General features: G+C 46.0%; 1 protein-coding gene and 1 long non-coding RNA gene across 6 annotated transcripts in view; one reads left to right on the top strand and one right to left on the bottom strand.

The window, feature by feature from the left end:
* The window catches only part of Cdon (cell adhesion associated, oncogene regulated), an 86,498-nt gene extending 85,089 nt beyond the window's left edge, over window positions 1–1,409 (bottom strand). Inside the window, 1 exon segment of one of the 2 annotated variants that reach the window (NM_017358.3) lies at window positions 1,134–1,409. The gene's annotated coding sequence lies outside the window, so the exon portion shown is untranslated. 2 annotated transcript variants of the gene reach the window in all.
* Window positions 1,410–1,550: 141 nt separating this feature from the next.
* Window positions 1,551–15,958, top strand: LOC148004025 (uncharacterized). 4 transcript variants are annotated; one of them, XR_015627600.1, is made up of 5 exons: window positions 1,551–1,671; window positions 6,187–6,261; window positions 7,256–7,348; window positions 12,069–12,147; window positions 15,744–15,958. It is a non-coding gene; the product is annotated as an uncharacterized LOC148004025 (long non-coding RNA). The 4 variants fall into 4 exon arrangements; XR_015627599.1 differs by having other exon boundaries at window positions 12,069–12,264; XR_015627598.1 differs by having other exon boundaries at window positions 1,551–1,707; window positions 12,069–12,264; window positions 15,744–15,956.
* The last annotated feature ends 5,712 nt before the right edge of the window (window positions 15,959–21,670 follow it).

The raw sequence follows: 21,670 nt of genomic DNA, 5'->3' as shown, positions 1-21,670 counted from the left end.
TCTTTCATCGTATCCTAAGTTCAACTATCTGTAGCCCACATTTTTCATCTAAAAATAGACTGGAAAGCTAAGAGTTATTTAAAGGTAACAGAATGTCTAGAATTATATTAAAATTAAGGCACCTCTTCTCCGGCCCCCACCCACCTTCTTGACTTATGCTAAATGTCCATTGGGAATCCAAGGGGTATAGTATCAGTGAGGAATGGACTCTGAATTAACTCAGCCTCTTTCAGCATTCCTGGTTTTGGCCTTAGACAAAAATCTCACGTTACCTTTTAGTCCAACCTTCTGTTTCAAAGGTGTCTGATTTAGGACACAAAGGCTGTCTTTCTGTTAATGAGGTCCCCTAAATTCAACAGCCCAACTGGAGAACAGCCTGCCCTTAAAACACCTGCCACTTTCTGTGGTCCCCTTGAGAAAAGGCAGGCATTCTGCAGAGTTCCTTTCTCCCAGAGCCTTCCACCTGATTTGGTGGCGTTAGGGGAGAACAATAAAGTGAAGGGCAAGGGAGCCTATCTATCCCCCTCGGTGATTTATTACTGAAATTCCTAAAAGTGGAGAGAAAGCAACAAAGGTCCGAAGCTGCAGGCGGAAATAAATAGCGATGTATTTAAAGTATTTAGTAAATGATAATGCGAGCCACAGAAAGCTTTACAGAAGAGAAGGAAAAATACACTCCCTGGGGCTGGGAAGTCACTGAGTCTGTGAAGGCAGAGAAAGATACATTGTGCAGGAAATTTCTCTTGCTTCTCCCTACACATAAATCACTGTCTCTCTCCAGCACTCTGCGGGGATTGAGAGGGACGACAGAGTAAGCTCCCTTGGGAAAAGCTCCGGCGGCCCCTGCTCCCCGCTACGCTGCATCCCACCTGCCCTGGTAGATCTCCGAAGAAGACCTCAGCGTGTCACTGACACCTCACCCCGCCTCCTCCTGCGAGGTGGCTCTGCGCGCCCAAGGAAGCGGCGGTGAGCCGACTGCAGGGCATCCCTCAACTGCCTTTCCACCCCAGACCCCAGCGCTCTACGGGCAAGCTGGCCTCCGCATCCCCAGGACCTCCCGCTCCCGAGCCGCTCGACCCCCGAGCTCTCGATCCCGGGCCACCCTGGGGGACCCTGCCGAGGGACCCCCGCACCTCTCCGCAGGGCTGGCTAAGCCCCGAGACCTCCTGCACAGCAGCCGGCTCCGAGAGCCACCCCCAGGTCATCCCCCCGCTCTCTGGCGACGGCGGCGGCGGCGACGGCGGCGGCTGCGATCCGAACGGGCCCCTCCATGCACCGGGCAGGGCGGCCGGAGGGCGCGGCGCCTCTCACGCGGGGCGGGGGCGCTGGGGCGGCGCGAGGTCCCCGTCTCGTACCGAGCCGCGCGAGCCGGGCACCCGGGCTCCGGGAGGGGAGCTGGGGGGCGGAGTCCCGGGGCGCGCCCCCGCGGCCGCGCTCCTCCCCGCGGAGCGCGCGGACGCCCGGCACCAGAGCCGAGGGAGGAGGGCACCGGCGGAGACGGAGGCGGGCCGCAGAGGCCGGGGCTCCCCGCCCGCGCCCCGCCGCGGGGTGCGCGCGCAGCCTGCCAGATCAGCGGCGGGCAGGGCTGTACCACTGCACCGAGGGGGGACTCTCGGAGCGCTGGCGCCTACGCGCCACCTGTCTGCCCGCTCCACACGGACACCCCTGCAGGCAAGTGCGGCCGAAGCCTCCAGTTCTGCCGACCCGGTGAGGGCGAGTTGCCTGAGCCAGACACCGAGGCTCCAGTCAGATCTGCACTCACTCTCCCCTCACCTTCGCTCGCCCCGGAGAGGCGGCATTCCTGGCCGGTGCACCCTCTGCACGTTCCCGGGTTCCCGCCTATGCCCCGCCCCGGCCGCCTACCTTTTGAGAAACCACCTTGTGTTGTTGCTCTGGTGTTGACCTAGCGGTTGCGAGTTCCTTTGCCTTTTTACAAATACCTAGCTTTAGTTTCTTAGGGAGCTTCCTTGGATTCCCCAGCTCACCCACTTTGCCTTCACTGGGACAGGTGACAACATTCTAAGATCGGGAAAGGCTATGTTGCCTGGTGCAAGCATCTTGCCTTTTGGCCCCGGAAGTCTTCCCAACTCATCTGCTGGGCATTTCCCCAAGCTATGAGTTCAGTGGACATTAGTTGTTCAAATAGAAAGGGGGGGGGAGACAATTATGAAAAAGCGTGATTATGATAGTCTGTGAGAATTACCTACCACCCTCTGGGCATCTTGGGATTGTAACCTTTAACAATAATTGTTAATAGTAGTAGTTTTTAACCCCACAGCCAATTTAACTTCAAAAGGTTTTAATAATAACGATATTTGGTACTGAGTTTCAAAAGAATGAACTTTTCTGGCTTTGATTGGGGTGCAGGGTCTTTCTGAATACCTTGGAAAGAAAATCGGTATAAGAAAGAAAACCAAAAGCAAAAAAGCTTTAAATTTGGCTTACCCTTCTTTTTTTTTTTTTCCATAGTTTTAAGTTATTTGGGTAAGGTATAGAATAAAATATTTTTATTCAGCAAAAACACCTTCCTATAGAAAAGAGAAAATTTAACTAAAGTTTACACACAAAGTAGTGTGTTCTAAAAAATTCTCTTCACGTAGACACTAGCTCCACTACAAACGCCCCCAGCTTCTTTGGGGTTCAACTGACTTTGGCCATCTCCCACCCCAAATCCAACCATTCTGTTCCAATATCACTATACCCATTGTTACTCAGAATCAAACCTAAGAGGCAGCCACAAGCTTGTAGATCCAATTCCTCTGCCTGCACATAAATTGAACAAGTCATCTCAGACACAGAATAGTTTTTCATTAATGAACCACTTGCTCATTTGTACATGTCAGCTAACTATTATTAACTATTAACTCCATGCCACCAATAGACACAAGAAGAGTACGTGGAAAAATATTACATATCTCAAGTTTCAGAGAACTTACAATCTTATAAACAAAGAAGTACATGTCTTTCACACAATGAACTGTGGCATTTAAGGGCAGTGTAGCCAACTCTGTCTAGAGTTTGGGAGTGTGGCTCTTTCCAGAAAAAAAAAAAGGATTCCCAGCCAGAAGAAGTGAATCTTGGACTAGCCTTAAAAGAGAGAAGGAACTATCCAGTTAAAACTGATAAAGAAAACAAAGATGCGGCAGGGAGCACAGTGTTAAAGGAGTAAACAAATAATAATAATAATAATAATAATAATAACAATAAATGTACTAATAATACATTTCAGGAAATTCAAGCTCTCTTGTGGCTTAAACTTAAGAAACCAAGCAGGAAACGGTGAAGGCAGTGCAGAAAAAAGCACAAGATAGGTCACAAACCATAGGGACTATACCAAGGACACAAGACTTATTTCCAGGCATTAGGGAATCAATGCAGGGTTTAGAGTGAGGGAGAGATATAATCATGTTGTATTTAGAGCAATCATCTAACACTGATACAGGAACAGGTTTGAGGGACTTTGGAAGCTTCCTGCTATGGTATGAGTGTACCCCAAGGCTTCGTGTGTTGTGCTTTAATACCTTTTGTGAGGTATTAGGGTGAATGTGTATTATAGCTGGTATTTATAGGTGGGGGCTTTGGGGAGTGGTTAGGATTGGATACTAACCTGGTGTCTATGAAAGCCGGGAGAGAGATCAGAGAGAAAGGTATAACATACATTTCTGTCCCTGTGCCCCCTGGGGACCCTACCTGATGAAGCCCTTAGAGGTCACACTCCAGAACCATGAGCCAAAAGACCCAGTCTGAGGTTCTTTATTAGTAGTGATAAAAACAAATATGGACTGTTCTGATAGGCAGCCTGATCACAGAAGGCTGAGCCAGGACTAAAATAATTGAAAAAAAAAAATAGAGATTCCAAAAACACGGTAAAAATTTGATGTAACTTGGACCATCTTGGAGAACTGAAAAACCGAAGGATGACAACGGTCTGCTAGCTTTGGTGGATCATGGCCATACTCTCTAACCCAGTGCTAACTGGGAAGAGAGAAAGAGCTGCAAAAATTTATGTCTCAACGAGGGACTGTACTTACCTAGCACGCACATGTCCCTGGGTTCAATCCCAAACGCCAGAGACATGCACACAGAAGAACACATGTGTTATGAAAACAATAACAGGCTCAGTTTTTAACCTTTTGCATTTGGGGTAACCTATATGTGTAAGTTACTAGCCTTGCTGTTGTGATAAAAATCCTTAACAAAATACTTAAGAAAAAAAGAACTTATTTTGGCTCAAGATACAGAGTGATTTTAGTTTGTTATTGCAGAAAAGGCATGGCAGAGTGGCCCTGTTAGCAAATTTGAAATAGCAGGCTTGGGTCAGAACCAGAGGTAGACATAATTTCATCCACCTCTGCCAGCTAGGCCAGTGTCCCAACAGATTCCCCCAACCTCTGCAAAACAGTGCTACCAGCCAGGGAATCGGATGTTCAAACACAAGACTCTGTGGAACACATTTAACATTCAAATCATAGTACTGTGGAGCCCCCACACACAAGCTTCTACGGCATGGCTAAATCCAAACTGGAGAAAATTTGAAAGTGATGAGTAGGCATGAGGCAGTTTTCCATTATTATAACCAATGCCTTAAATAATGAACTCTAAAAGGGCGGAGGAGTCTATTTGGTTCACAGCATGGTTGCAATGAGAAGGGCCCCATATGTCTGAATACCTGGTTCTCAATTGGTGGAACTATTCAGGAAAGATTATGACTTATCGGAAGAGGTGTGTCAACTGGGCTTTGAGATTACAGAAAGTATGTTTCCCTCTGCCCACTGTTTGTGGATCAAGTTGGGAGCTCTCAACTATTCCTGCTGCCTTTGGTCCACCATCATGGTCTCTAAACTTCTGAAACTAAAAATTCTCTTTCTTTAAGTTGCCTCTGCCATGGTGTTTTTGTTGCAATAGAAAAGTAACAATGACAGTTTACGACCAATGATTGACTGGTCATCATTGCTATTGACTGTGCCAAGACAGCAACACTTGATGGGCCAAGAAGCAAAACTGGGAAGGGAAGACACTGGGGTTCCAGAATTCTCTTTTCAGTTTGCTCCAGTTACCAAAAACTTGTCACTGGGTCCTATCTCTTCTTACAGGTGGTACTACCATTCTTTGAGGGGCATTCTATGTCCAGTCGACAGCAAGTATAGAATGGTATAAATTACAAATGGTATAAATAGTGTTTATATCACAAAAGTTTAAGAGACCACTCAGGAGTAACATGGAGTTCTAGAAAGTTCTGGCCAGTGTTAGGTCTTAAACCTCCACTAACTAAAGCCCACTAATGAATTTAAAGTAAAGGTTGTTTAATGAACTCAAGCTGTGGGAATAATGTTTGAGGAAGGTGTCAAAGAACAATCATTAGGATAAATAAGAGTTGAAACATGAAATCTGAAAATCCCATGAAATCCAAAAATAGGTCACAAGATGGCTACCGATACTGGAGCTGTGGTTGCCAGTGAGGATTATGAATTCAGAGTGATAATCTACATGTGTGTGTGGATTTTCTCCATCAAAGTTTAACTACTCAGGCAGAGAAAACAGAGCAGTCCAAATTTAAAGTTGTCCTGAGGGGTGTGTAGGAAGAGAACTCGGCAGAGGAAGGGCAAGAAAATAATTAGATCATCAATCATAGAATCCAGACTGTGAGCTGGAAAAGGTTAAGGAAGAATGTAAGACAGGAAGAAAATGGCAGATTAAAGACATGGATGTTTCTTTCAGGTTAAAAAAAAAAAAAGCAGTTATTACAGGACTGTCGGGGGACTGGGACAAAAGGTCTTTGTTATGATCAGAGTTTACATTTCAGAAGCAGAGGCTTGCCAAGTAGTAGGGTACATCAATGGTACTGTCGAACTATGTCTTAGTGTTAAGGTTGTCCAAATGGTACAGTCAGGGGCCACTGGGATCAAGCAGTGGGAGAATACTAAGAAGACCAAGAAGAATGTAAGAGACTTTGAGCCAAGTACGGTGGTGCTGAGGAATTAGGTGGGAAGATATTCAGATGCTAAGATTGTGCATCCAGGAAATTCTAGGCAGACCTGTGTGCTTTGATGAGACCAGTTAAACCCAGTTCCCCAAAGATGACATCAGAGACCGACTACAATCAGATTTTAATTCTACCTCATTTGTTTGTTTTCTGGGGCTTTGGGGTTTTGTGTGCTCATTTGTGTCTGTTTTCTTTTGAGACAGGATCTTACTCTGTACCCAAGGTGGACTTGAACTTGTGACCCTCCTGTGTCAGCCTCTCAAGTGCTGAGATTAAAGGTATGCAATTCCAACCTCTATCTACTCTACCTCACTGGACTTTGGTAAAACCTTTGCTAAAGAGTCTTGAATCCTAAGAGTATGATTTCATTGCTTGCCAAGTAGGAATAACAATGATACCAAGAGTTAATGGGAAATTGAAATGACGCACAAAAAAAGCATTTAATAGGACACTTGGCTGATAAAGGCTAGACATACTAGTGACTGTAGGGGGTGGTTCTGATGCTTTGATTGGAATCTGTGTGTGAATTCTGAAGGTCCTGATTCCCAACTAGTTCTTGATCTATCAATTAAGATGCCAGCAGCCAATGACTGAAGAGGTGAGACTCCCAGGTTTCCACAGGCAGGCTAGGAGATGCAGGAGGAGGAAAAAGAATTGGTCGTTCTTAAGAGGGAGATAGAGCCGCCAGCCATATGAGATCTCAGGTGGAGTGGCCATTGGCTGCTTCCCAGATTGGGCCTGAGATAGCAGCTCAGAGCTTAGAGGCGTAACTAAGCTAGGGCAGATTTAGTAGTGTTGAGCAAGGAGTAAAGAGAAGGGCACGTTAGCCGAGGGAGGCTTAGAAGAGCCCAGCTGCTGAGCCATAGATTGGTCAAAAATGAGCTAATGTGTGTGTCCGTCTTTATCCTCAGATCCAAGGTAGCTCGATCTGCCTGGAGCTTAAAGTGGGGTAGTAGAAACTACTCACTACAGTGATGACTTCAAACGCTAGATATAATTGCTATGGTGCTTAGATACATCGGTAGGTGGCAAGTATTAGCTTAAATATTAGCTCCATATAAGATTGGAAGAACAAGCATGGAAATGTGAGATCCCTTAACTAGGTCACAGAGCTAGTCAGTGTCAGAGCTGGTATGCAGACCTAGGACATCAGGGTCAAGAGGCTGGTCTCCTACCATGGAGTAATGGCTCGCCACAGTAAGAATGCCTTTTCTATCAGCTCAGATAAATTGTTTTATTAAACATTTTATTGACTATGAAAAATGTCCTTAGCCCTTAGGGATGTGCAAATCCAACTGCACTGAAATTCCATCTCATCCCAGTAAGAATGGTGATCATCAAGAAAACAAATGAACACAAATGCCGGTAAGAAGGTGGGGAATGGGAAGGGTGGAGGGAAGGACCCTTACACATGCTGGTATCCATTCAACTGATAGGGAAGTATTGGTTAGGGATTGGTTCTAATGTGTTGTCTTAATTCGTGGCTGCGCTTCCAGACGCTGAGGGTCCCTGCCCCCAGCTGGCTTTGACTGCTGATAAAGAATGGTCATACAGCCAATGGCTGGGCAGGGAGATGGAGGCAGGACTTTTAGGTTGTGAGGGCAAGGAACAAAGCGGCAAGAAGAACAGACAGAATTGCCATGATGGAGGACCAGAGAGATCAGACTTAAGGTCCTACTGATATCTAAGAATCAGGGTAAGTGGCCACAAGGGCCACTCCCCTCACTGGGTCTGGGACAGCAAAGATAACACATAGATTTAGAAAATGTTAACTAAGGATTACTAGAGGGGAGTGTGTGCAAGCCACAGGCAGGTTCAGAAAGTACCCAACCATTGAGCTAGTAAGGCATATTAAAAATCTCTCTCTCTCTCTCTCTCTCTCTCTCTCTCTCTCTCTCTCTCTCTCTCTCTCTCTCTCTCCCCTCTCTGTTTACCATTACAAGTATGTGTGAAGGTTCCTCAAAAAAGTACAAGCAGAACTACCACACGGTCCAGCTATACCAACCACTATTGGCTATATCACCAATCTAACCGCACAGCAGAGAAAACAGCACACCAATGAATGCAGCTCCATTCACAATAGCTATATACCAAGCGTATGAATAAACAGTACCCCCCTTTTACACACACACACACACACACACACACACACACACACACACGGGTAGACTTTATTCAGCCATAAAAAGAAACGACACTATCTCCCTTCCTCCAGGCATGGGTTTCAGGGAAATGAATTGAAATGGAGGTGATTGTATTAAGCAAAACATACAAAACTCAGAAACACAAATATTACAGATTATCATCTCTCTTTTTTCTTTTGTTTTGGCTTCTAGTGGGGAAGAGATGGCATGAAAGTAGAAGAGATTACTAGAGAAGGGACCAGAAAGAGAGGTAATAGGGGTGTTTATATATATATAATAGGCATGTAAAACATGTCAGATGAAAGCCATCATTCTCTACAGTTAATTTACACAGATGCAATTTTATTTCAGAGATCTACACACATGAGCACATGCACGCAGGCATGCATCCAACAGGGTTAATAGTTAAGATGTGGAAGTAACAATGTCCATCAATTGAAAGATGGGCGAATGTGCACAACAGAGTACAACACAGTACTTTACATTACTTTTTAAATTTGTAGACCTTTGGTGTTGTCTTAGTTTTGAGAGAGGATCTCACTGTGCATCACTGGCTGGATCACTAAGCAGATCAGGCTGAGCTGGAGTGCACAGAAATTCACCTATCTCTTCCTCCTGAGGGCTGATCTTAAAGGTATACAACACCACTCTGGCATAATAGACTTTCGGAAAGAAAGGACTATTCCTGTCATTCACACAGATATGGGCAGAACTAACTGGAAGAAACCAGGTACAGACAAACAGATAAGTGAAATCTAAATAAAAGATAGTCCTAGAGAACCAGGCAAAAGAAATGCCTGATGATCATCTTAATGAAAGAAAGAGGTGGTTTTGCCTCACAGTCTTGGGGGTTTCAGTGAAGCATGACACTTGGCCCTGTTGTTTGGGGCCAGTGGTGACACGGTTGCATCATGGTATGGAATAGTTTTCCTTGTGGTGGCTGGAAGGCAAAGAGAAAGACAGGAAGAAAAGAGCAGGAGTTCTAATGCCACTTTTAAGGGCACTCCCCAGTGACCTGACTCCTTTCCACTAGGCCCACCTCCTAAGGCTCCAACACCTCTCAGTAGTGCCATCTAACTGGTGATCAAGCTCCAATATGTGAATGAGCCTTTGGGCATCCAAGATCCAAACTAAGGTAGCCTGTCTTTCAAGATTGAAATGAAGTAAACATACCCGGTTCCTAGCACAGCCAGGTCTCAAGCAAATGACTTCAGTGGAGGAGGAATGCCTCCAAGAAGGAAAGAGAACTTAATTAACTTTAACCAAGGAGGGAGGGAAGTGGGGAACTTTTCAAAGAGGGAGGACTGGTGGTAACAATAGGAGCCAAGGAGTACAGGTGGATGGAGGTGAAGGTTCAGGACCCTGAGTGGCCCTGTGGTTGGAGCAAAAGGTCACAGAGAAGAGGTTATAAAACAAGTTAGCAAGACAGAGTGGAGTTTTGAGTTGTGGGTAAGAGCTCAGGAGTATTCTTGGAGTCCTAATCATTACTAACCTTTACATTTGTACTGCATCTTATAGCTTGTGAAACCTTGGCTATGTGTTCCCCCTTATCTAGTAGGAATACAAATTTTACTCTCTGAAATTTGATACCAATTCAGATTAATGTCATGAGCCTTTGGAATATTCTTGAGCTATAAATGATGGATGTGTGTGTGTGTGTGTGTGTGTGTGTGTGTGTGTGTGTGTGTGTGTGTGTGGCAGCTCTCAGAAGGTGCCCCATTTAGTGACAGCAAGTGTGGTCAGAGGTGATCATTACCAAATTGATCCAGTCTGCTAACGGTATCCTATCTAAACCGCAGTTCCTCGTGTTTGGCTCTTGGCCGTGACTTTGGATTTTACTTGATCTTATTTATATAAAGGGGGGAAAAAGCATTAATCAATTTAAAGCTGAAAAGGGGGAAGGGAAAATAACCATAAGCCAATTGGTTTATGGCCTTTCTTTTTCACTCTTTGCTCAAAGTACCAGAGTTCAGAACAACAGCAAAACCCCACAGCAAGTTGGACCCAGAGGGCTAAACAATAACAGAAGTCACTTGTCTCCAATTTGGACAGTTTCCAAAATTTATTCAACAAAGTGTCTACTAAATATGCAGGAAGTTCTGATTATTTATGATGTAACTTAATATTGACATGTTATTAAATGACCTGACCCCTCCCACCCCCAGCCATTGGAATTCCGTGACTAATGACTGCAGAATCTTAACTGCAGGATAACCCTCCTAAGAAGGCCAGAGCAGCAATCAACTTCTTCTGCAATCATCATCTTCTTCCTCCTCCTATTCCTCCTTCTTCTTTTCAAAAGAATTTCCAATAGGTTGGCTTGTATACTTGCTGTCCTGTATATTTCCTGAACTTCAGCAGGATTTCACGGAGAGCGGGATTTCTATGCCCTTTTTTTATGCTGAACAGGCTAAGCTCCAGAGACTCACTGCCTAAACTGATTACACACAGCTCACCTAACGCTGTTATGGGTTTGTAATGCTAGATTAATTTACCCATACGCCAGGTTGGAGAAAATGACTTTCACATCTCCTTTGCACCAGCAAAGAATGTGCTAATCGTTTTACAGGAAGGAGAAAGACAGGTCCCTAACCAAGCCCAGGGCTGAACAGACACGGATGCCACCTTCCATGTCACTCAGAGTGTTCAGCAAAGGTGCCCCTGTCTGAAATATGAAAGAAAGCAAAGGGCCTGAAAGAGAACGGCAAGGAATTGGGCATATTTGTAAAGGATAGGCAGCTAACGAATGAGTTACTTGAGGCTGGATGTTCTCATAGAAAAAGCATCGAGCTGAGAATCGGGAAACCTGTCTGGTATAATTTATTCCCAACCCCCTCATTATCCTCCTGTCTGCTGTGTGGACTTGGGCCAAACCCTTAGTCTCCGTGGTAGAATTTCCCCTTCTTCCCTCCCAAAAGGAAAATGAGCTACAGTATATCAACGTCTCTAAGGGTCTGGCATTGTCAGAGAAAATTCCAACAGCCACAATGGCCCCAGTGTAGACCGAACCAACAGGATTTTGCTTTTCGACATGATGTCTTAGCTGTGCTTAGAGAATTTGATTGTAAGGCACTCGGGATATCCACCACCTAAGGAAGTTCTGACCATACTAGCCCTGGGAGGAGCAGAGATCATCTGATGGGCCCACCGTTTACTGCATTGCACAAGCAAGTTACTCCTCATTAAATACAGTAGGCCGCCAGTGTGTTTTGAGGGCTAGAGGTATACAAGGATGTAACAGACAGTGTAAACAATTACTCTGACTGGTAACTACTTGGTCTGCAGAACCACAGTTTCTTAGTCGGTATGAATATTAGTTCAGAAGCAAAGGATGCCATTAAAACTAAGTTGCATCCCGGACACATATCCCTTTACCTGCTTTGTGTGCTCCTCTGTGGAGCAGCACTGGGCATCTATAACTGTCCTGAGAACTGAATGCAATGACACTTCTGAAGCATGTTGCCCAGATGCAATCAGTAATAAAGCAATCCATTTAAAAGTACTTAATCAATAATTAAAACCGCCCTGGTTTTACCATTACCACCATCCTCACTTGTGGTTTAAAAAATCATTGTCTCTATTAATAATGTGGATGTTTGCTCTATTTGGCAATATCAATCCAAGGAGGACATAGCTTAGCAGCTACGGAGGCTGGATAAGCATGACGCGTGGCAAGCGCTATTTAGGTGCTTAAAAACAAAAGGAACGTACACGTACATACAAAGAGTCGTCTCAAGGATTTCCACCACTCGTTTTGTTTTTACCTTACTTAACCAAGTATTTCTTCTGGGGAGAATAATGTCAGTACAAATAATACCAGTACCAAGAACACGCAAAAGAAAATAGATCTCCCAAGCCAGGGGCTTTGTCCTGCCACTGCACCATTCCCTCCAGCTAGCCCATCGCTTACCAGTGGTTTTTGTTTCCTCCTCTCTGACCAGGTCCCTGAGAAGCTTGCTTGCTCGCTACCTACTTCCCAGGGACTATCAACCCAGTCATGGAGTTTCTTCCTGGAGAAATGCAAGTGTTGCATCATTGCTAACTTCACACTTCCTCTGAACAACACAGCTTTCCTGGAGGCTGAGGGGTAGTGAGGGAATGCTTCAGGATCATGAGGCTCTCTCATCAGGGGCAAAGGTGGGGCAGACCCAAGAAGCTAGTGAAGCTCCAGACTCAGTGTCTTCTTCTGTGTGGTCTGAATGCTAGTGTCCCCCAAAATTCACATTGGTACCTAATACCAATGTTGTAGAACTGAGTTGGAGCCTTGAAGAAGTTGTGAGTTGAGAAGTTGTACTGTCTCGTGAATGAATGAATGAATGAATGAATGAATGAATGGGATTAGTACTCTTACTTAAAAACAAACAAAAACAAAAGAAGTTCAAGTGAACTCTCTTTTTCCTAACAAAAAAGTTCAGGAGAATTCTCTTTCTCCTACAACCATGTGAGGAAGAAGGAAACGTGTCGTCTTTTACTGTTCATGTGTGTTGAGAGGTGATCTTACTCTACGTACTCCAAACTAGCCTCAGACTCCTGGTCCTCCTCTCTCAACCTCGTGAGTACTATGATCACGGGTGTGCACCAGCACAGCACACACGTCCCATGTATTTTGCTACAGAAACCCAAATGAATTAACATTTTACGTTTGGGATACGTCCTTTCTGTTCACATTCATGCGAGAGCAAGGGAAGTAAGACTATATGAGCATACACACATAAGTACATTACAATACATATATGTGCACACGTGAACCCTAATGAGGGACGTTAACAAGAGGTGGCAGAGATTAAGAATAGCCTTCTATTGTCTCTTCCTTCCAGTCCACTCCTTGTGATGGGTGTCATTCCTTGTCCCCTTGCATCAGTCAGGATCCGCTTTCTTTAAGGGGGAGTGTCACAGAGCCAGATTTCTCAATATTTCTCCAGGAGAGTCCTGGGAATTGTCTATAGGATATTCAACCTGTTTTCTGACTGAAAAGTCTTACATAAAAGAACTGAAGTTAACAAAACTGCTAATGGCTTTGCAACTTGAACTCCTAGCGTCTGAGGAGATAGATGTTCGCTTTAGGGGTAAATTCTATACATTGTAGATCCTTGGATGGGCAGTTTCTGAGCACCTTGCGGAACATAGAACCTCTTTTCTGTGCTGCCTACATTTAAAAGGCACGATACTTCCACAGCTTGCCCTAAAGCCTGCCTAAGGACCAGTAGTGCTTTGAGGACAGAAGTGAGCAACCCTGCCTGTATGAAAGGCCCCAGGGTGGGGGTGGGAGGTGTGGGAGAAGACCCAGAGAAGGGCCTGTCAATGCCCTCCTCATTCCTTTTCAGACTCCCACCTGGCTCCCGCTCGTCTGTCCCACTCCTCTATGGTATTCATTTCATGGATTTGTCAGGAGCTAAATACATTCCAATTCATTCCTCCTGCAGCCAAGCTTCTCTTGGCCCCTCACAAAGGACTTCCACCTTGATTAAAGGGCTGTGCCTGAGGAGAATGTGCTTAACATTCTTCCCAGAAGGCAATGGGGCCCTAACTTCAGAAGGAAGGAATGGAGGTGATGGAGTAATGAGCTAAGCCCCAAAGAAGCTAAACTCACACAAAAGGTTGGGACATGGGACTTTGTTCCAGAGTGAGATTATTTTAATTGTTTACCCACCATCAGGAGCTGGGATTTAGAGGACGGCCTCTTGCCTCTGTGAGTGAGGAGAGCTCAGGGAAGACTGGCTGCACTCCGGAAGGCCTTTTCTCTTCTCCCTCATATGCTAGTGTCCGCCTCTCCAGACATTCTACCTGGATAGTCCTTTTGAGACACAGAAGTCTGGCTTCATCATCTTTTAACACAGGTGTTTCAGAGCCTCTTACATATGTCCACCTCATCTGAATTCCTGTCTGTGGACAGATGTTGCCAGAAGGGTACCTATTCCTGGCTTTTCTGGCAACATTAACAGCCACTGTCTGAGATTTGGCTCATGTTTTCCTCCAGTGTCTGGACAGGTACAGGCTTCTACTCTAAGGCTTTCTGCAAAATGGCTTAGACAGTTGTCAACAAGCTGAGTCCTTACCCCAAAGAAGGCAACATTCCAACCTATTTTTCGGTTCTCTTCTTCTTCCTTTAAAGCCCAGAAATCACCATAGTTCTTAATTCTGGTCAAATTGCTACAATCTAAAGTAGAAAAAATGATACATGGAGCTGGAGAGGTGGTCCAATCGTGAAGAGCAGTTGCTCCCCCAGAAGACCTGTGTTCTTTTCCTGACACACACATGACAGCCCACAAGCACCTGTAACTCCAGTCTCAGGAGAGCTGATGCTCTCTTCTGTTCTCCACAGGCACTGGGCACACATGTGGTATACCAACAACATACATGTAGGCAAAACAGCCACACAAATTTAAAAATCACTCATGAAGAGAAAAATTGTTACTATCTTTTATTAAATACCTATTGTGTTCCAGATAATTGTGAGGTAAAATGTAGTTTTTTCTAGAGCCCCTTTGTTCACCTCGTATTTTCCTATTGTTCCAAGAAGATTCAGCATATATTGCCCCACCCCCACCCCACTTCTTTCAGCAGCCAAATACTCAGACAAGTGTTTATCAAATTTCTCTTTGTTCATCACTAGCTCGACACTACAAGCTACAAGACCATCTCTTGTGACACACCTACTCTCTTGGGTGAGATAAATGCATACCTAGCTAGATGTGCTGGCTTACTCTTGTAATCCCAGAACTCAGGATGTGAAGGAAGAAAAATTGCTGGTTCAAGGCCAGTCTGGGCTCTATAATGAGTTCCAAGCCTGCGGCGACCACATACCAAAACCTTGTCTCAAACAAACAAACGGGAGAACTTTCAGAGTCTCTACTAAGTATCAGGCATGGAGACATTTTTCATAAACATTTATTTTGTACTTTTGAGAAATCTGAGAATTAGGCATCTTGTCATTCTTACTTTTGAAGTGAAAAGGGCCATGTTCAGAGAGGTTGACTGAATTGTCTAAAGTGACATAGCTATGGTGGGGAGCTCGGCTCAAACCCAAACAGTTAAGTTCAAACATCCACATACGTGGAGCCACCATGCTGTTCAGGAATTGTGTTGTAAAACAACGAAGAGCCTATGCATTGCCCAGCATAGATAAACCTTATCAGAGTCACACTGAAATGAATGTCATGGAAAGATTCTCTAATGAAATCATTATGGAGTGACAGAGGGGTGGTAATGCATGATTGACAGACTGTGGTAAGAAGGGAAGGGATAAGCAGCATAGGAAAACTCAAGGGCAAAAGGAGACAGTGGTTTTAAAGGCAATGCAGGGGCTGTCACCTAAATACTCTTGAAACAGCCTTGCCACAGTAATTGATAGGATGAATGACCGCGGCTGATGGATGTCTTTGCAGAGTGTGTTTTATTGTTGTTGTGGTGGTGGTGGTGGTGGTGGTGGTGGTGGTGGTGGTGGTGGTGGTGGTGGTAGTGGTGGTGGAAGGCTTCAGCTGCCTTTGTACAAGATTATAGTTTAGGAAGAATCTTTGTTGTTATTATTAATTATTAATGGCAGGACACAGCTACAAAGTGCCTGAAGAAGTCTGAGAACAACTTGAAAAAGTCACTTCTTTCTCTCTACCGTATAGGTCTGGGGATTGAACCCAGAAGGTCAAACTTTGCAACAAGAGCCTTTACCCACTGAGCCATTTCTCTGCCTGCCCCTGGATGTTTTTGATAGCTCTTATTATCAACATGAAGAGCCCCCTCTACACCCCTTCACGATTTCCTGGCTTTGTTTTGGCTAGGGTTTGGTATAAGTGACTCCATTTTGAGCATAATAAATTTCATAACACTCACTGTCTACGGCGTAGACTGAGGTTTTTATGGGTTTAACGAGCGAGACCTCATTCTTGGAGAAAGAAGTACAGAAAGGGCAGGCTTGGACTGTGGAAAAGCGACTTGAAGACATCGTTTGCAGGTAGGATGGGATGGAAAACCTGCAAAGGGAGCTGAGAAGCAGAGTGGACATCTTGCCTATGGTGAGAAAAGCGAAACCAGGTTAAATTTGCCCTCTGCGAAATGTCAATGACAATTGTTAATTGTCTCCAATCTGAAAGTCTCAAACGATCCAAAATCCTGAACATTTTGATCATCGTTGTGAGGCTATGAGTGTGTAATTTCACCTTAAGCTCCAATGATGGGCCACAACCATAGCACAGGCACACTGAATATTCCCTTCAAGCTGTATGCAAAACCTACCAACTTCATATTTAGACTTGGGTCCCATCGACAAGCTACCTCATGATGTATATGCAAATGCCCAAATCCAAAACATGTCAGGTAAGGGATTCTCACTCCGTACATGCCCCACAGTTGTCGTGAGTCGTAGACCGTTACCACGCACCTAGCGATTTCAAGTCGTTTCTAGGCTGGTGTTGGCTGCTGTCTTACTATTATTGTTCTTGGATGACTTGCTTCGTTTCAGGACCCATTACAGTTGGGGAGAAAGGAGCCTGGCTTATATTATAGTGTCTTAGGTTAGTGACTGAAACACACTGAAAATCTTTGTTCCTGCCAAAGCACCTCCATGCTCTCATTTCAACCCCACTTATAAATTCTGCAATGGAAAAAACGGAGCTAGCCCTTAGGGAACTCACTCAAGGGCCTGAGACTTGAGCCACTCTCTCTAAACCCTCTGGCGGAAGGCCTTTGGGCCACTCAGCCCCACCTGGAGGTGGAAGGCAATTAAATGGATGATCTCACCGAGTCCCTTTTGACCGAGGCAGAGGGCTGTCTGTGGTCCTGTAAACAGACTCCTATGCGTTACAAACCATGGGCGTTTTTTGTGGATTGTTCTTTGTTCAGAAGAAACCAGAACAGTTTTGAGAAAGTCTGCAGAATGTTAGAGCTGTCACTTGTAAAGTAACGTAACTCCCGTTGCCCCACCGATCAGCAAAGCAAGTAAGGTATATGTCTCCATGAGTCAGGGTTTATTTAATATTCACGAGCCTGGCAGATTTTTGACTGATGAAAATGCTCTGCAAACAGGGCCAGGTCCTGTTTTTTTTCTCCCATGTTCCTTCCCCCTTGCCAAATGCAGAGTGAGAGGTCCACAAAGGCGGCGCTAAGCCTGACAGTGCTAAGTTGACAGGATGCTATCTCCTTCTCCATGTAATGCAAAACATTTATTTTGCAGCGACCAACCCCCAATGAACACAAAACTGAAAGCCGCCAAGAATTCTGGGAGCAGGAGGCTTGGCTTCGCCCTAGGTTTGTTGACTTTGCATTTGCCACCTCTCCATCTGAGCTGGAGTTCTTCCTTGAGGTACACACAGTGTGGTGCCGCTGAGAAGGAAGACCTAGGAAACTACAGAGGCAGTGAGGAAGCCCAGCCGACAGGAAGCAAAGGAGATCAGACTTGGTGGTGGCTTCCTTCCCTGCCTTTGTCCTCTAGTGGTCTGTAGAGAGACCTAAGGGCCCAGGGATGAATGTCCTCCAAAACAGACCCAACACAGGGACTCGATGACCAGGAAAAAGATTCAGGGAGCACTGTAGCTGAGAACCCAGGTCTGATATTGCACAACAACAACACATCAAATCTATGGACCCTGGCAAAGTCCCTGTTTTCTAGCTCTACTAATTTTAGAAAACAATTTTCATTGTGCCTCAATCTTATTTTTTCATTCATTCGTTTGTCTGTTTAAGCAAGTTTGCTCTATGTAGCTAGCCCTGGCTGTCCTTGAACTCACTCTGTAGACCAGGCTGGCCTTGAACTCAGAGGTCTGTCTACCTCTGGCTCAGAGTGCTGGGGTCAATTCTTTAATTTCAAAATGGGACTAATGACAGTACCCACCTTTTGGGCTATTATGAGGGTGAGAATCCAAGCTCAATGTAAGTGTTAGCTACTTGGCCACTTCTGGGTTTTGTTTGTTTGGTTAGTTAGTTTGTTTGTTTGTTTGTTTGTTTGTTTGTTTGTTTTTCCTGTCTGTGCACAGGTATTGCTTCGGATTGTTCTTTGCTCAGAAAAGGCCAGAACAGTTTTAAGAAAGTCTGCAGAATGTTAAAAGGCCACAGGCCAAGAGACATGCACACCACGACTGGGCATTCCCACTAAGTGTGTTTATGTGTTGTCTGCGTGTGGGTACGTAAATGTGAGTCCAGACTCCTGCATTGGCCAGAGGCATTGGATCCCCGCCAACCAGAGTTACAGGTGGGTGTCTGTTACCTGACACTGGTGCCGAGAATTGAACTCGGGTCCTCTGCAAGAAGAGTGTGTACACTTAACTGCTGGGCCATCTCTCCAGCCTTCTAGCTTGTCTCTGTTCTGCTTCTGGTGTGGGCTCCCAGCACCTCCTGTGGCCCTGTCTATTCAGCCATTGCAATCTAAACGTTCTTTTTTGAGCAAAGACAATTAGAACCCCACTGTAATAAGCCTGCTAGAAAAGGTGCCGTCTCTCTATGTGTCAAGTATTTATCGATCGCTTGTGTATGCAGTGGGAGTGCATGTGCTCTGGTTTATGTGTGGAGGGCAGAGAGGCAAAGACAACTTTGTGGTCGTCCAGTCTCCTTTTCTCCTGTGTTCCAATGGTCAAACTCAGGCCACCAGTCTTGGTTACAAGTGACTCTATCCACATTACCCGCATCTTGATGGCCCTTTTAAGTCCAACTCAGATTTAGTCAGCAGTATTTAGGTAGAAGAATCAGGCAGCTCAGCGCTACTGTTACTCTCCAACAGAGTATTTGTTGTGGAGATGGCCTCCACTCGCCAGGTATGAGCAGGACCCGGTCCTCCGGTTGTGACAAACGTCCTCTAAACACTACTCTTGGAATAGGTTGTCAACCTCAGCAAATGATCTGCCTGCCCCCCTCTTAGGTAAAAATGTCATCCCGGGTTCAAAGCCCTCTTTTAAATGCCTACTGTGTTGGTGCCCACTCACCCACACCATAGCAGTGTGGAGCAGTTATGAGCAGCCTGTTCTAAAGATGAGGAGACTGAGTCGTGGAGAGGGGCAACAGCTTGCAATCCCTCAGGTGGATGACTGATTTCAGTGCCTTCTTCAGGACCTGTTATGCCAGGGTCTCATCTTCTTACAGTATGGTGTATGTCTATGCACCTCTAAGCTACCTTTCCCATCTCATTTTGATCCTCCCATTCTGACCGCTGGTGATCAGGGCGTTGGTTATATGAAGGACTGAGTTCAACATGTTCCTCCAAATCCACCTCACACAGCTTTGGGAGCTGTCTCTTGAGTGGAAGGCAGAGTGGAGAGAAGGGAGAAGGCAAGGGATGTGGGGATCCCTGCCTCCCCGATCTCCACAGCCAAACCTGGAGAGACAAAAGGCAGCATGGTGCAGGGACATTATTTCCCCTGCTCTATCACCCAGCTCAATGGGGCATTCTGGATCCCTGCCTTCCAAAGCTCAGCGGCCTTATTAACAGACCTCAGCTGTGGCCCAAAGCCCTTACCTCACCCGTGAGGGCTCTATTTGCATGATAATGCCCTCTTTGGGGGAATTATTGCTTAATTAAAGAACAGCAATCACTTTAATTAGCATGTCTCCTTGCTCCCTGGTACTTTGCATGGATTCAAATGAGCTCCTCATTAGCCATTGGCACTTGTACAAATCTGGGGCCTCTGGCTGGGAAGGGAGGCTCCCAGGGTAGAGGCCTCAGCCAGGACCTCAGTAGTGGGGAGGCACAGCATGGCCAAGAACACAACCCAGGCTTTGTGAGGAGAGCGGCAGACAGGGCCCCAGCCAGTGCCCTTCGGGGCCCAGGAACCCTACATGCTGGGAAGGCCAGGCCCTGGAGGGTGGCATTGGCTGAAATTAGACGAGGGCTTCTCGTGCCTCTGCCTGCACATGTGTGCTGAATCTGTTTCAATCTCATCTCAGACTCTTTGAATTCGGGGAGTTTTTCTGTTCCACCCAGTAGTGTAGGAACAGTGTACACACACACACACACACACACACACACACACACACACATACACACACACACCAACTTCCTGATCTACAAAGGTATAGAAGAATGACTGTGCACAGGCCTGGGTGGATGGGCTGAACTGCGGAGCCACTCACCCAGCTGTTGTTAAGAAAATATAGGTTGTTGTGGAAGCCACTGGACAGCGCTGTCCACTCACTGCACCAGCCCCCTCCTCCAAGAAGAATCTTGTCTCTTCCATCCACCTGGATGCTACTGTACTTAACCCTTGATGTTCAGTCTCCTTCCTGTATTAAAATAGGCGCATGTGCACGCATGCCCGCGCGCGCGCGCGCGCGCACACACACACACACACACACACACACACACACACAGAGCTCTATCTGTGATCCTTCTATCACTTAAGATAAAAGCACACATTTAAAGCAGTAAGTTAAGATGGACCTGAGACTGACATTCAGGTCTGCCTTATAACGTCCCTTTTTCATTTTCAAGAATTGCTTCATGGCTCTCTGGCCCCTGAGAGAGAAAAACACAGCCTCCCACTTATGTCAGTATCTTTTTCTACCGCGGCCTATATCTTTTTCTACTGCAGTCCTAGCAATCACCAGGCTATCTTCCTTGTCTCCTTGCTCCCAGACCGCAGGGGGCTGAGACGCTCCTATGTATAAAGTCCTCCCTTTGGTCTGAATAAGGAACAGAAGGTAGCTGGGAACTTGAGAAAGAGGGATGGAGAGAAAGAAGGGAGTAATTGAGATTGGGGAGAATGGGACTCTCATCATCCTGCAGAGAGAGTAACAACAAATCAGGTAAATCCACTTCCTGGCAGGAAGCTGAGCCTGAAACCAGATGAAGCCCCAGCAGTTCAAAGGCAGAGTGACACCCAAACAAGAGAGCAGCTCTTAATCCCCCACGGAAAGATGAGAGCAGCGCTCTCAGCTCCTGAGCGAGACCACTGGGCTTTGTTTAACCAGGATTGAAAACACAGCCCTATTGAGAGCTGGGACTTTGAGGCACGGACCCTGAGGGGCAGTTGCCAAGCTGAAGGCTGCGAAAGCTGCCAGCGTTCACCTCTTTAGTGCTAGGCTTGGCGGTAATGAGGCAAAGGGCTGGGACTTTTAACTGACTAGGTCAAAAAGGTTTCCTTATTAGACGCACCGTGCAGGGTTGGAATTTGGGACCTGGAAGGTTAGAACAGGCACTTCCAGAAAAGATGTACCGTCTGAGGCCTGTTTAGCCACCATCACCGAGGTCCTGGCTTGCCATCTCTGTCCCAAACCTCCTCTGGCCCATCCTCCCCAGTTTAAAGGGGAATGAGAGCGGGAGAATGTGTCCACTCTGCCAGAGAGGATCTGGACAGATACGAACGGCAAGCAGCTGCCCTAGGCTGCTTCTTGACCTGTAGGTTAGTGCCTGGGATACGCAAACAGAAGGGCAGCCCCCAGCCTGTGGGCAGACAGCCTGCAAGTGAACGGTCCCTCTTTAGAACGGCCCAGTGCAGGATGTAGCTCCCATGCTGCCATGCGCTGAAGGCTCAGGCCCTGAAGGTGTTTTTAGAGTAAGTAGCGCTTCTCCCGTGTCCTTTACAGACATCAATCAGACTTAGGAGCTAGGATCAAGCTGGGTAAG

The sequence above is a fragment of the Rattus norvegicus genome, chromosome 8, assembly GCF_021556685.1.
Source record: "Rattus norvegicus strain SHRSP/BbbUtx chromosome 8, alternate assembly SHRSP_T2T, whole genome shotgun sequence".
Lineage (NCBI taxonomy): Eukaryota > Metazoa > Chordata > Mammalia > Rodentia > Muridae > Rattus > Rattus norvegicus.
This window is presented reverse-complemented; position numbering and strand designations above follow the sequence as displayed.